We start from the raw sequence: 16,505 nt of genomic DNA on the forward strand, positions 1-16,505 counted from the left end.
TCATGGAAGGGGATAGGTTAAAGTCGTATGTTGTAAACTCTAAGGCAACCACTAAAAGAAAAAAGAGGAATAGCTAACAAGTTAATAAAAAAGATTAAATGAAATTATAAAAAATACTCAATGCAGAAAAAGATGGGGGGTGTGGAGAAGAAGAAGAATGACCACCACCAAAAAAACCACATGGGACAAACAGAAAATGAATACCAAGGTGGTACACTTAAGTCTGACCATACCAATAATTATGTTAAATGTAAATGGACTAAGCTCTAAATAAAAGGCAAAGATCAAACTTGATAAAAAAGCAAGACCTAAATAACTCTATGCTTCTGTAAAAACTGAATTTTGGGGGCCAGCCCTGTGGCTTAGTGGTTAAGTTCAGTGCACTCAGGTTCAGTTCCTGGGTGCAGACCTACACCACTAGTTGGTGGCCATGCTGTGGCAGCGACCCACATACAAAAAAACAGAGGAAGATAGGCACAGGTGTTAGCTCAGGGCAAATCTTCCTCAAGCAAAAAAGAGGAGGTTTGGCAACAGATGTTAGTTCAGGCCAAATCTTCCTCACCAAAAGAAAAACAAAAAAAACCCTGCCTTTTGAATACAAAGGCATAGATCTGTTAAAGTAAAGAGATACAAGAGCTAAAGTTAACATGATCATAAGAACACTGGATTGGCTATATTTATATCAGACAAAGTAAACTCCCGGGCAAATATATTAGCAAAGATAAAGAGGGACATTTCAAATAGATAATAGTCAATTCATCAAGAAGATCTAACAATCTTAAATGTTCACATATCTAATAAGAGAGTTTCAAAATGCAAGAAGCAAAAAATGTCAGAACTAAAAGGATAAATCCACAATTTTAGTGAGGATTTCATCATACTTCATCAGTAATTGATAGAAAAATAGACATAAAATGAGTAAATATATAAAAGACCTGAATACCACTATCAATTAACTTGATCTAAGTAACATTTTAGAACACTACACCCAACAACAATAGAACATATATTCTTTTCAAGTACACATGGAATATTTACCAACAGACCATATGCTTGGCCATAAAATAAGACTTTAGAAATTTAAAAGGATTGAAATTTTCTGAGAACCTTCTCTAACCCACAATGGAACTGAATTAGAAATCAATAACCAAAAAACATCTGGAAAATCCCAAAATATTTGGAAAGAAATGCTTATATTACAAAAGAAAAAAAGGTTTAAAAACAATGAATGAGGGTACTATTTCTTGGTATTTTAAATTAGAACACATTTTACCTTATTAAAGTTTCAAGTTATTTTAAATTTCTCTCCAGATTAAATGCTCTAGTTTAACAACTGTTTAAATCATCCTACCGTCTATCTTGTATAAAATGTACCTTTTCAATATTATATTCTCCTAAACCCTGTAGTGAAATATGAGCGTCATTATTCTACTTAATATCTGAAAACAAATAAACAAATGAAAAGATTTAAGGTTCTCCCTTAAGAAAAAAGAAAAGAGGATTTTTGCTTTTCCTCAAGCAAAAAGAGGAAGATTGGCAACAGATGTTACCTCAGGGCCAATCTTCCTCACAAAAATAAATAAATAAGTGAATTAAACCCAAAGCATGTGGAAGAAAGAAAATAATAAAGAGTGAATATTAATCAAATCGCAATAGATGAACAATAGAGAAAAATCAATGGGACAAAAAAAGTTATTTGAAAAGATCAATAAATTGATAAATCTCTAGGTAGACTGAACAAATAAAAAAAAAGAAAAAGCACAAATTAGCAACATCAGAAATGAAAAAGGGGGCATCACTGCAGATCCTACATTAAAGGATATAAAAGATTATTATAAATAAATTTATGTTAGTAAATTTGACAACTTAAATGGATAAATTCCTTGAAAGATACAAATTACCAAAACTGACGCAAGAAGATATAGGAATTCTGAATATCTCTGTATTTATTTAAAAAAGTAAATTTTTAATTAAACTTTCCCATAAAGAAAACTCCAAGTACAGACAGCTTCACTGGTGAACTTTATTAAACATCTGAAGAAAAAACATCAATCTTACCAAAACTCTTTCAGAAAACAGAAGAGGGGGAAACATTTTCCAACTCATTTATCAGACCAGCATTACCCTCTTAGAAAACCAGAAAAAGACAATACAAGAGAAGAAAAATATAGAACAATATAAGTCATGAACACAAATGCAAAAGTCCTTTAAAGATATTAGCATATAAAATCCATAAATAAATATATAAAGGATTCTATGCCAGGACTAAGTAGAGTTTATTACAGAAAGCAAGTTGCTTTAACATTAAAAGCCATCATATTCATGAGATAAAGAAAAAAACTCTATATGATTATCTTTATAGATGCAGAAAAAAACATTTGAAAAAGACTCACACCCATTCATAATTGGAGGGAAAAAAAACCTCTTCAGCGAATTAGAAATTGAATTTCCACTATCTGATAAAAGGTGTCTATGGAAAAACTACTGCTAATAGTACACTAAGTTGGAAAAGACTGAACATCTTTCCCTTAAGATTGGGAAAAAGGCAAGGATGTCTTCTTTCATCGTTTTCATTCATAGAGAAGTCATAATCAATGCAATAAGGGAAGAAAAATCAAATAAAAGGGATTCAGACATTCAGATTGGAAAAGGCGTAAAATTTTTTTTTTTTGCAAACATGATTGTACATATAGAAAATCCTAAGAAATATATGATTACAAGCTACTAGAATTCATCAGAGAATTTAGTAAGGTCTCAGGATACATGGTCGATATATAAGAATTAATTGTACTTATACATACTGAGAATAAACAACTGGAAAATGAAATTTAAAATAACATTTATAGTAGCATAAAAAACATGAACTACTTAGGGTACAAGACTTGTACACTGAAAACTACAAGATACTGCTGAAAAAAAATTAAAGAATAATTAAATAGAGAGATATATCACAGGAATGAAGTAGGAGATTCAATCGTGTTAAGATACCAAATTCTCTCAAAATTGATTTGCAGATTCGACACAATCCTAATCAAAATCATAGCAGGCTTTGTTGTAGAAACTGACAATTGATTTTCAAATTTATATGGAAACGCAAAGGACCTAGAATAGCCTAAATAATTTTCAAAAATAAGAACAAAGTTGGAGAACATATACATACTACCAGATTTCAAGACATTATAAAGCTACAATAATCAAGACAATGTATCTTAGTGAAAGCAGACAAATGGATCAATACAACAGTACAGAATCCAGAAACACACCCAGGCTTATACAGTCAGTTGATCCACAAAGCTGGGGAAAGGATAATCTTTACAATAAATGGCATTGGAACAAATGGATATCCACATGGAAAAAATGAACTTTGGCCCTTAACCATACCATTTACAAAAATTAACTCAAAAATGTATCGTAAACCAAACCTAAGAGCTAAAATTATAAATATTCTAGAAGAAAAAATAGAAACAAACCTTTGTGACTTTGGGGAGGGAACAGATTTTTTAGGGCACAAAAAACACTAACCATAAAGGCAAAAAATTGATAAATTGGACCTCACAAAAATTAAGATCTGCTCTTCTAAAGATGTTTTAAAAATGAAACAGTAAGACACAGACAAGGGAGAAAATATTTGCAATACATGTATCTGACAAGGACTTAAATCCATAATATATAAAGAACTATTACAATTGAGTGATAAGTCAAACAACACAAAATATGTCAGCTATGAATAGATGCTTTACAAAAGATTTTATGAGTAGCCAATAAGTACAATAAAGCACCTGAAAGGATGCACACTATCATTAGTCATCAAAGACATTCAAATTAAAACACAAGATACCACTACATACCCACTAGAATGGCTAAAATCAAAAAGAATGACAATACTAAGTATTGCAGCACCTGGAACTCTCAAACACTGCTGGCGTAATACAATACAACCACTTTGGAAAACAGTTCATCAGTTTCATATAAAAGTAAACATATGATTGTCATATGAAGTAGCAATTTCACTTGTAGGTATTTCACATGAAAGGAAAATACATTCATACAAATACTTTTACATGAATATGCATAGCAGCTTTATTCAGAAGAGCCTGAAACTAGAAACTGAAAAGCCATCAACAAGTGAGTGCATAAGCAAATTGTAATATAGTCATACAATAGTATATTCCTCAGCAATAAAAAGAAACTAATGACACACACAAAAACTTGGATGATCCTCAAAAACACTATGCGAGGCCAGCTCCGGTGGCCTAGTGGTTAAGTCCAGCATGTTCCACTTCAGTGGCCCAGGTTCAGTTCCTGGGTGCAGACCTACACAGCTGTGTTAGTGGCCATATTGTGCTGGCAGCCCATATGCTAAAACACAGAGGAAGATTGGCAAGATGTTAACTTAGGGCGAATCTTCCTCAACAAAAACAACACAGCAACAACAACAAAAAACCACACATTATGCAGAAACAAAAGAGTACATATAATATGATTCCATTTATATGAAATGCAAGAACAGGCAATTCTAATCTGTAAGGAAAGAAACAGATCAGTGGTGGCCTAGGGACAAGAGGGTGAGAACCAACCACAAAGGATTATAAGGGAACTTTTTGGGGTGATGAAAATATTACATATTTTGATTGGGATGGTAGTTACATAGATGTATACATTTGTCAAAATTAATTGACCATACACTTAAAATGGGTGCATTTTATTCTATGAAATTATATCTCAATAAAGTTAATTTTGAAAAGTAAAAATAATGATGAAAGGCAAAATAACTAGTACACTCTGCATCTTCTACACATTCTTGCTCTTAACACGAATGAGAAAATCACCCTGACTCTTACAAAAGGTTTAAAACATGCCATCTACTTCAACATTAATTTTCAGTTACAGAGATATGTCAATCTATCTCCCTTCCTCTTCCTAACAACCTTGATATATATATTATTGTGTGCATTTTTATAGGTTGAGGATACTTAAGCTCAGAGAAGATAAATGAATTGCCCAGCTTACAAAACCCAAGGATTTCTTCTATATCACAGCTACTATTAAAAACTTGACAGTTAATTTCAACTTGGTTTTCCTCTGCCAGAGCCAGACCACTGAGTTTTCTAATTGTTTCCCATGCAAAAAAAGAGAAAAGCCAAGATTTAATTTGCTGAATCTGAATGCTTTAAGGGAAAACAACGCCAATATCAAATTTAAAAACAAATGCCTCCTTTGTTGAAGTTAGTGCCCATTAGAGCAGGTGCTACTGGTCTTCTGTACCCTTAATAATGAAGTGATCATTTAATTAAATAGTATTAATAAACTTGTTACTAAAGTAAGCAAAATCCAAACAGAGCGATTCTCACTTTTGGGACAATTTGACTAACCTTCCATAAAACAATCTTCGATTCAATTTTCCCATAAGTCTCACTGGTTGGGGGCAAAGGAAGGTTTGGGCTTAACAAGGTCCATATTTGCAATGAATTTCAGACATTTTAGAAACAGTGAATGTATGCTGGATGAGATATGTTAATTATTCTAAACAAAAATCACTCTTCGTATTTAAGCCTAAATTCTGTAGAATCACTATTACCTTTCTCTGAACAACAGATTTCAATCAGGAAATCTGGAAACAAGCTGTCATACAACCATATTCTTAAACATCTTAAACATCTAAATGATCCGAGATTTCTTCCTCAATGATACATTTAGCCCCCAAGAATACTATACTATTCATTGCAGATTTACCTTAAGCTCTTCTTTTGTCCCGGGAAAAGCGGGGGCTTAGGTGTAGACACCTATTTTTAAAATGCCAATTTGAGGTTTAGGGCCTGTTTATCTGAAAAAAATAGGTGCCAAAAGGATTCCAACTACTAAGCTACTAGAAGGAACATAGTCAAATGGAAACAGAATCACTGTAGGTGTCATAAGGGCAGCTTATTTCAAGAAAGAGAGAAGACGCAAGATAAAATCTCTGGGAAAAATGACCTCCCTCCTCCCAAAAAAACTCTATTGATTAAAAAAACGGGCAGTAAGTGGAAAGAGGGAAAGAGAATCAATATCTATTTTACATCTGCAATGTGCAAAGTACTTTAACCAATATTATAAATCCTCCTCTAAACCAAATGAAGTAGATATTAATCTCTCTGTGTCATATTCTCCATCTGAAAAATAGAGATGAGTGTCTTTCCTAGTCCAAGGTCCCAACAGCTGGTGGAGCTGGGATTCCGACCTGCATATGACTACAGTCATGCATTGCATAATGACGTTTTGGTCAATGACCGAAGTGATATATGACGGTGGTCCTGTAAGATTAGTATCACATAGCCTAGGTGTGTAGTAGGCTAAACCACCCAGGTTTACGTAAGTACACGCTATGATGTTCACACAATAACGAACCTGCCTGAGGATGCATTAGCAATGCATCACTGTACGCCAAAGTCATTTGCTTTTCTCACTCAACATGCTATACTGTTCGCCAAAGAGCACTAGACTAGAAATGAGAAGAAATGGAGTTTAGTCCTAACTCTGCAACTTATTAGCTCTGTGACCTTAGGAAAGTCATTTCACCTTTCTGGGTTTCAGTTTTCTCATCTGTAAATTCCAATTAATCACTGCTCTCTATGTACTTTCTTTAACATTTCTTGTAGTGCAGATCTGCAGCCAACAAACTTTCTCCTCTTTCATTAATTGAAAATAACTTTATTTTATCTCCATGTTGGAGGTCAATTTTGCTGGACATCAAATTCTAGGTTGATAGTATTTCTCTTTAATTAGTTTAAGGTTGTGATTCTTTTGACTTGTAGTTTCTAATGAGAAGTTTGCAGCCATTCTTATGTTAGTTCTCCTGTATGTTATGTGGCTTTCCTTCTCTAGCTGCTTTTAGGATTTACTCTTTACCTTTGCTATTCAACAATTTGACTATGATAAGCCTAAGTGTAGTTTTCTTTATATTTATCCTGCTTGAGGTTTGCAGAGCTTCTGAGATCTTGAGTTGACGTTTTCCATCAAATCCAATTTTTTTTCCTGCCCCTTTCTTTCTCCTCCTCTTCTGGGACTCTACAAACATTAGACTACTTAATATTATCCCACAGGTTACCCGTGCTCTGTTCATTTATTTTTTCCTTTTCTTTTTCTTTCTCTGCTTCAGTTTAGATAAATTCTATTGACCTGTCTTCAAGTTCACTAGTCATTATACAGAGCAAAGCCAATCTGCTTTTAAGCCCATCTAATAATTTTTATTTCAGATATTGTATTTTTCAGCTTGAAATTTTCTATTTGGTTCTTTAACAGTTCCATTTCTCTTCTGAAATATTCCATCTCTTCACCTACTATATTATTTTCTTTCTGTATATTATTTAACATATTTATAATAATCTTAAAGTCCTTGTTGGCTAATTCTAAACTGGGTCATCTTCAGGTTTCCTTTTATTGACTATATTTTCTCTTTACTATGGTTCAGACTTTCCTGTTTCTTCTAATTGTAATTTTTAATCATATTCTTGACACTGTCTATAAAAGAACAGTAGGGGAAAAGATACACCTTTGTTTTGCTTTATATATTTCTGAAACTACAAGGCTTTCCTCTGTCTGGTAATTTGATTGAAGGGCTGATCATTCAGATTCCTCTCACACTCAAGATGAGCTGAGGCTGGGTGGCAGGTTTTATTAGATGAAATTCACCTGGGATTACCCCAATCTCTAATCTCCTGAGCTGTTACCTTTTTAATCTTGTCAATATTTGTGCTGGAAAGAGCTTGGCTACAGTTTCAGTTATTTTTGGTTCAACTTTGAATTCAACTGTGGCAGGGCCTCACTGCACAATTATGTAGGACTACATAACTTCTGTGTGCCTCCCACACTCTCCTGCAAAGCTGCTTTCTTGGTAAAAACTGGAATACAGGGGACACAGCAGATAATTATTAGGCCAACTGGTTTGTTTTGGTATTTGGGATTCTTTCAGATTCCAATCCATATTCCAATTCCAAAAGTTGATACTGTTAACTGAAGTAGTTTTCCCCTTGCTTCTATGAAGCCTCACCATCTATATCAGTGCTACTTGTGCCCAGATCACATGCTTGTCCTCAGGTATGAAAGTTGTTGTGACTCTCTGCTCACTTATAAAGGAATTCACTTCGGAATTCAGTTCATCAAAATTTCCTTGAGTTCACGGCTATTCACTCACCCCAGAGAAATACATGATTTTTATTATATCTAGGATTTTCTTCTTACTATGGGAGCAAATGTTTTTCAAGTCCTTCTACACCTAACTGGATGAGAAAGTCTTAAAATGCTTTTAATGAAATAGAAGAGTGTAGAATAGAAAAAATCAGAATACACTGCATGTAAGTAAGGGTAAGTATTGCTTCAGAAATGTTTGTTTCAGGTGTGTGTGTGTGTAACAGATTACAAATGTATTTATTACAGTGAGGTGTGGTCAAAAAAGTTTGAAAAGCCTCTGTTCTAGAGACATTAAAGTCCACTTCAGTGCAAAGCAAGGCATTTAGAGAAAGGATATAAAGATACTAATCTTTAAAGAGAATAGTCTACTGCTAGATCAACTTCATGCACTGAAACTGTTCAGAAACACAAAGACTTTTACATATCAAAACAGAACAAAATAAGTCCCTGAAAAGATATACAAAAGATACATTATCACAATAGGCAACTGCTGCTAGAGAAGAATAAAATACATCTAGATATATTAATAACAAACAGCCTTCGGTTTTTTATTAAAGCCCGTTTCTGGGCCTAAGTACTATAATTCAATGTGTTGCTACTGATTGCTATTATAGGGTTAAGAACACAAAGAAAGATTCTGGAGACAGAATATGCTCCTTTTACATTTGGCTACCTTAATAAAAATCGTCTTAAAATCGCTTTTTTGGAGTGAGGGACAAAGACAAGAAGATTCTCTGAATGCAGGAAAGCTGTTCCTAGATGAACAGAATAAATACTTTCAAGTCAGCAATCAATGAGACAAATCATAGAAATAGCTATGTTATAAAACACAGACGAAGACCACAATACTTAATTTATAAGGGAGGCATCATGGTACACGATACACAGTGCAGGCTTGGGAGCCAGACACCTGGATTTAAATCTTCTGCAATTTACTTAGTGGTGAGCCCTTGTACTCTTAACCAATCCAGCCTTAATCTATAATAATGGAATAACACTAGTAGAATTACTGGAAGAATCAAATGAAATAATTAGTATCTTGCACAGAGTAAGTGCCCAAGAATAGCTATGATATTATTGTCACAACTCAAATATTATATGTGTATGAGTGTCAGTACACACCCTCACCAATCTAACCTCTTGAATGTCTCTCTTTTCATTTCCATCCCTATCGCAACAACTTTAATTTATGCCCTTATCGTTCTTATCCTAGAACTAACATAATACAGTCTCCTCTATTGCCTACCTGCCTCCAATAGCAACCCCTTTCCAATACTGTTGCCAAAGAGCTATTTCTAAAACTTACATATGATCAAGTCACAAACCAGTTACAACCTTTTAGTATTGCTCCACAATCTACCAAGGTGGTTATCAAAACATACTTCCAAGAAACAATGGACTTTCAAGAACTGAACCAAGGTTCTAATATCAAAATTGAATAACAGCCCACCATCACCAGTTTGCAGAAATAAGTTAAATTAGTGGACATAATTTCCTCAAAATTAAGTTTTTCCCTCCACAAATATATATTAAATATTTGCTCCTCGCTACTATTTGGGGTGCTAGTCTAGACTAACAAAACGGCAATGGGTTGGAATTTGAACTGCTCACATTATTTGCTTTTTCAAATTTTCTATTAAGTATATTTAATTAAAATATTAATATTTAATTTGTAGAGCCTCTAAGTAAAGTTTTAATGAAACCCACAGGAATAAATCTTGCATAAAATTCTTCATTAAATTAGGTTAAAAATATTTTAAAGCAAATGATAAAGGAACAGAGCAACAGAGAAAAAAATAAATGTCAAACTGGCTTCTACCTTTCAAACTTTTATCATCTTGTTGACTGTTCCTTGAATAACAAGTCTTCAAAGCAAGCACATACAGGATATCAGCCTTTTTTCTCACTCCTATCAGAGGAAACAGCCTTATAGGTAACTAAAAATGGTTCTCAAAATAGCAAAGAAACTTTAAAAACCCTAATATTACCAATAATAGACAACATAAACTTCTCAAGCAGTTACTGTGCCTAATTACAAAACAAAAAACATGATTCTTCAAAAAATAAAATTAATTCCTTAACAGTTCTATCAATATCAACTCTGTTGAGACAGCTGTCATGGGAATTTTTTGAGGTTTTTTTTAAACAAAATAATGAAAAATGACAGCTGATTTGAGATTATATTCAGAATTTTGAGGTATAAGCCAAAGATTTAGACTAACTTTGTGACTGTGTTACATGGTTGGTTATCCACATTATATGAAAAACTTACAAATGACTACAATTGTTCTTTGCTGTTTGCTGATTCTAATGGGTACTACTGGAGGTTTTATTTGCCACAGCTGTGTGACCCTAGGAGCTATCCCTTGATTAACCCAATGGTGTTAATGGACTGAATGTTTGTGTCCCCCTAAAATTCATATGTTGAAGCCCTAACCCCGCAATGTGATAGCATTTGGAGGTAGGGCCTTTGGGAGGCAATTAGGTCATGAGGGTGAAGCCCTCATGGACAGGATTAGTGTCTTTATAAGAAGAGACACTAGAGACATGATCTTTCTCTCCACTACAGGAGGATACAATGAGAGGACAGCCATCTGCAAACCAGGAAGAGGGCTCTCACCAGGAATTGAACTGGATGGCACCTTCATCTGGGACTTCTAGGCTCCAGAACTGTGAGAAATAAATTTTTGTTGTTTAAGATGACCAGGACAAACGGTAATTCCTATTGGCTCCACCTTCAAAATATATCTCTAACTCCGACCACTTACCATCTTCACTGCCACCACACTAATCCACACCACCACCATTTCTTTCTCACATTTTTTGATTTCTACTCAGTTTTCACCTTCCCTGTCCATCTTACCTAAAATAAGGTTTCTTTCCCCACATATTTTTCTCCAAGCCTTCACCCTGCTATGTTTTCCCCATAGAGCTTATCATTTACCTGAAATTCTATTATTTATTTGTTTACTTTTTGTCTCCCCTACAGGAACATAAGCTTTTTCACAACTGTATATCCAACACCTAGAAGAGTGTGCACCATTCAGTAATTCCTCAGTAAATATTTGTTGAATGAATAAGTCCTGAATACAAAAACGTATAAAGAGGAAAGGTTTAGGAAAATTAGAAACGCCTATTACTTTAAGCACCTCGAATGATTTGAAGGTGCCTCATTCGTAGAATGGGAAAACATCTTAAAATACTTTAAGCATAATTGAACAACACCAAAACAACCTATTTAAATGATAATAAGCACCACAAGAAGGACTTTTTCTGTATATTTACTATTTGCTAGGCACTACACGGATAATCTCATTTAATCCTCACAACAATCCTTAGAGGAAGATATCTTCATTTTCTAGATAAGAAAACTGACACTTAGCAAGGTTAGATAGCTTTTGAAGGTCATATACCTCATTATAAAAGTAGGAATACCAGAATTTGACTCCCAAACCCTTGTTCTTATTAATAGTACATAACACACTACCTTCAGGTTAGAAAGACATTTTGATAAGGGGCCATAGCTAAGCCAGGGGTCTCCAAATGTTGATTCCAAATGGCTATAAAGAAAAATGATTGATTTACAGGTATTTATAAATTATAGACATGTACAACTATAATAATAGCATACATATTATAAAGCACACAAAAACAAAAAATTTAAAAGCATGAGATTTTTAAAAAATCATTTATTTATTTTGGTGAGGAAGATTGTCCCTGAGCTAACATCTGTGCCAGTTTTCTTCTATTTTGTACATGGGACACTGCCACAGCATGGCTGGTGAGCAGTGTGTAGGTCCATGCCCAGGATCTGAACCCCTGAACCCAGGGCTGCCAAAGTGGACTACCTGAACTTAACCACTATGCTACCAGGCCGGCTGCTAAAAATCATTTTATTTTATTAGTTTTGTTAAAAATTAAATGTGTAAAAGAAGGGTAAAACAATCATTTCATTCTCACTAAAATATTATTAATTACAAATATTTTAAGTAAGAGCAATGTGATTAAACATGATTTTTTTTTCTTGAAACGGTGATTCAAAGATCTAGTTCTAAATTCGGTTTGTTTTGATACTTGGTTCTAAGGATGTTATGGGATAAATTGTGTCCCCTGCAAATTCATATATTGAAGTCCTAACCCCCAGTACTTCAGAGTATGACTATATCTGGAGATGGAGTGTTTAAAAAGGTAATTAAGTTAAAATGAGGTCACTAGGGTGAGCCCTAATCCAATATGACTGGTGTCTTTATAAGAAAAGGAAATTTGGACACAGACAGATACAAAGGAAAGACCATGTGAAAACACAGGGCCCTCTTTTTTAAAAAGCCAAAGAAAGGCCTCAGAAGAAACCAACCCTGCCAACACCTTGATCTCAGACTTTTACCCTCCGAAAGTGTGAGAAAAAAATCCAGTTGTTTAAGCCATTTAGTCTGTGGTACTTTGTTATGGCAGCCTGAGCTGACTAATATAAAGGGCCATAGTAATTGAAAAAGATAACTCAGCACAATACACAGAGCCAACGAAAGAAGAGCTTCACTGACTGAATCAAAATACTCATTAGTCAATTCCATTCACCAGTTAAGCAAAGGTTTTTGTTGACATTTGACTAGTATATTTCCATCTTCTCCAATGTCTACCAACTATACTTACAAACTAAATGGACAGTGTTACATTATTTAAATTTTTAACAAACTAATTAAAAATCCACTGAAACTATATTGAAAGATTTTAAAACAGACTGGAAAATTGTTTCCAAGAGTTCTAAAGTGTGCAGTATGAGAGTTTTATGGATGACACACATACTTGGTTTTGGACAACAACAAATAGCAATGGAAACATTCCCAAATATCAAATTATCTCTGTAAATCATGAGTTTCTTTAGAAAAACAACTGATTTATCATTCATTATTAAAACATGACTTTTTACCTTGAAGGACATATTGAATGTGTTTATATTTTAAAGATTTTATGTCAATAACCACTTGTCATTATGGAAAACCAACGATTTTGGAACTTTTGGTAAAGAAAAACTGTGACTTATTTTAAGTTTGGCAACTTTTTAAAATACTTCTCTACAACAAACTATAGAACTACTACAAGATACTAAATATTTTCATGGCTATTGCTCATCTTATTTTCAAAGAACTGTAATGGTTCTATTATTTAAAATGTAATTGGTAAATCCACCAACTCGGACATGTATAAGCTGGACACATATAAACTGTTATATGTTGCAACAGCTAAAAGTGAACAGACAAGTTAGGATATCACTATCAACTCCTCTTTGTTGGGGAACAACCGCTTTTCCCTTGGGATTAATTCCTTAGATGAAATCTGACAAGAGTGAAGGCACCAAGTGTCAGTATACTAAATATTTAGCAAAGTTTAACTTATTGCTTTTCTGATGAAAAAGAATATAAATAACAATTCTAATGCTCTTTTCACATCCTAATGTATCATCTTGTCTACCCCCAGGAGACCATGAGTACAGAGTAAGTAAGGTATTCCAACTTATACATGCATTAACTTTAATGTTAACCATCTTATAAAGGTAAATTGAGAATATTCAGGGTCTGCTAAGGTAACCAGGTGGCCAAAAGTTCTATGAGTATAAAATGTAAACAACGCTTTCCTTTGAGACTCACATAGGAGCGCTCAGAAGCAGCAAGAACTATTTTTCCCTGCAGCTTCATTAAGATATAATTGACATATAACATTGTGTAAGTTTAAAGTGTACATTGCGATGATTCGATACATGTATATATTGTGAAATGTGTACCACAATAAGGTTAGTTAACACATTCATCACCTCACACAACTACCTTTTTTTTTTTGTAGCGAGAACATTTAAGATCTACTCTCTTAGCAACAGCACTGTTAACTATAATCACCAAGAACTATCTTTTGAAAGGTGCCAAGTACTTGCCTACAGAGGTTATTTACATCTAGATAGTCCTTAGGCTTTCCTGAATGACAGGGAAATACAAAACAAGTCTAGAGGAGAGGAGAGATTCGCACTACAGGCAGGAGGAAAGAAGAATGCAATTTGGGAAAATTGTTCCTCCGTAAACATCAAGATTAGAAATCACAACAGTAGCTGTACTTCTGCTGCATCTGGACTCTAATCTATGGTCCCAGCTAATAATCCAGTTTAGACACACGCTGGGTACGGTTATTGTAAATTGTACCATATCCAGAAATGTACCAGTCCTAAGAGGCTGCATGGACCACCTGGAAAATAGGCCTTAAATAAAGTAGGAAGAGAACTAACTTACCAAGTCAGTTTCTTATACCAAGAAGTTAGCCAAGTTTATATCAGGATTTACAGAAAAATTCAAAATCCCTAGGAATGTGACAGTAGCTTCTTCAGCTAACCACACCTCTTAGAATTTAGGAGATAATTCTGATTTCCAAAGAGTTACTTCAGAGCATAGAGACCAATATAGAGTTGGAAAGTAGATTCACAGGAGCCAATGTAACCGTGAGCCCACTAGGACCAGTTCAACTGACCTCATCTTATCAACAGAGTAATTAAGAGTTGTCTTTCAGGAACTGAGAGTCCCTCCCTTGTCCAGTTCAGGCTGGTAGAGACCACTAACCCATCAACTGGGCCCACACAAATGCTTGACAAGTGACCTTTTGATGCCAAGGGGCTGAAAACTCCATTCCCAGATCATACTAACACTACTCTTTTGTGAACATGCGTCCTATGAAGAGGCATGAAGCTTGACCACACTTGCACAGATTATGAAGTACCTCACTTCTCCTTAGCTCCAATCATCTACCTCTACACTTCGGACTGCACTGCACTTCATCCCATAAATTTGCCCCAAACCCTGGATTGGGGAGATCTGAGAGCATATGCCTCCTGTCTCCTTGCAGACTGATCTAGTAATAGAGCTGTTTTCTTTTCCCAAAAGCTGATGCTGCAATAATTGGCTTTTTTTATGCGCAGCAGGTAGGAGAACCTCATTTTTGTGCAGTAACCCCCAAGAGTGCTTTGTGTGCTAAAAATCCTTATCTGATTCCTACATTAGGAATATAGGTACCAAGCCCCCAGCAACTCCTGTCTTATCCTATGTGTTTTCCTTATAAATCTGGAAATTTCTTTGGGATCCACATTCAATTTTTGATGTGAAAGGTACAAAAATGTTTCATTCATGGATGAAACATAGATTAGCAAAACAGAGATACAGATGTTAGATGCAGCAAAACAGAGACATAAAACATTATTGTTTTGGCTAAAGAGGATGAAAACAGCTTAATTTGTACAATGGGCACCTTAACGGTCAAAATTGGACTATGAATCTCTAGTTGATCCACGAAGTGAAAACCCAAACTGTTCAAACCTTTACTGGCCAGTTTGTCAAGCCATTCAGCTGGTTTCTAAATCATCTCTTCCTGCTATTAGGTAACATTTGTGAAAGGAATGCAAACTAATTTTCTTATAGTAGACTCCCTGTTATAACATATATGCTAATTAGTACACTGATTAAATCACATTCTTGGACTGAAACATAATAATAACACTAAATAAAAGACTAGTATAATGTAGTTCGCCTATAAAGTAATGTTTTACCAAATACCAGCATATTAAAGATATTCAACTAAATTCACCTAAGAAAAATAAATTTAGAAAGACACATGGAAAAAAATGAAAAATATGCAACTTCAAAGTTTTAAAAGATATTTTCCAAATAACCTAACGATATGGTTCACCATCCAAACCACTGTTCCTCTCCCATAAAGCAGGCTGTAAGTTACCAGGAAGTATTTAATTTGACTCAGGTCAAAGCAATGCTCTCAGACTAATCCAGTTCTTACATATTTCTGATCTAATTACCACTATCTAAATATTTTCAGCAAATAAAATGTAAAGAGAAGAAATCCAGGAGATGCAGAAGACATATATTTGTATAGCAATGTTATATTTTAAATGACAATAATTATTTTTCAGGGCTTGCATGTGTCAAGCATTGTGCTTAGGACCTACTTTCATTATTGCATTTAATTCTCATGGCTCTGACAGACAGTTACTGTTACCCCCATTTTGTGGATGAAGAAGCTGAGACTGATGGGTTAAATAAGTTACCCAAGGTAACACAAACTTAGTTCTGCTTTATTTCAAAGCTTGTGCATTTAACTACTCTGTTACTTGTTTGTGTGTAGACATAACAATAACAGCTAATATAACAGGATGTCAAATGTAACTTTTCCTGTCCTCTGAGTTTCAGCAGGGACCTCAAAGGCTAAGATCAAAACAATAGGAGTCAAATAACTCCACAATCTAAAAAGAAGTGTAAGGCTTATAAAGTAAAGCAGCCAAAAACTGGCTCTGC

The 16,505-nt window shown here is 34.4% G+C and overlaps 1 protein-coding gene across 5 annotated transcripts in view; it reads right to left on the minus strand.

The window, feature by feature from the left end:
* The window catches only part of DENND2C (DENN domain containing 2C), a 72,766-nt gene that overhangs the window by 40,121 nt on the left and 16,140 nt on the right, over positions 1 to 16,505 (minus strand). Inside the window, exon 1 of one of the 5 annotated variants that reach the window (XM_046645309.1) lies at positions 10,787 to 10,816. The exons of the other annotated variants lie outside the window; for them this stretch is intronic. The gene's annotated coding sequence lies outside the window, so the exon portion shown is untranslated. Of the gene's footprint in view, positions 1 to 10,786; positions 10,817 to 16,505 lie in introns of those variants that run through there. 5 annotated transcript variants of the gene reach the window in all.

The sequence above is a fragment of the Equus quagga genome, chromosome 18, assembly GCF_021613505.1.
Source record: "Equus quagga isolate Etosha38 chromosome 18, UCLA_HA_Equagga_1.0, whole genome shotgun sequence".
NCBI classification, from domain to species: domain Eukaryota; kingdom Metazoa; phylum Chordata; class Mammalia; order Perissodactyla; family Equidae; genus Equus; species Equus quagga.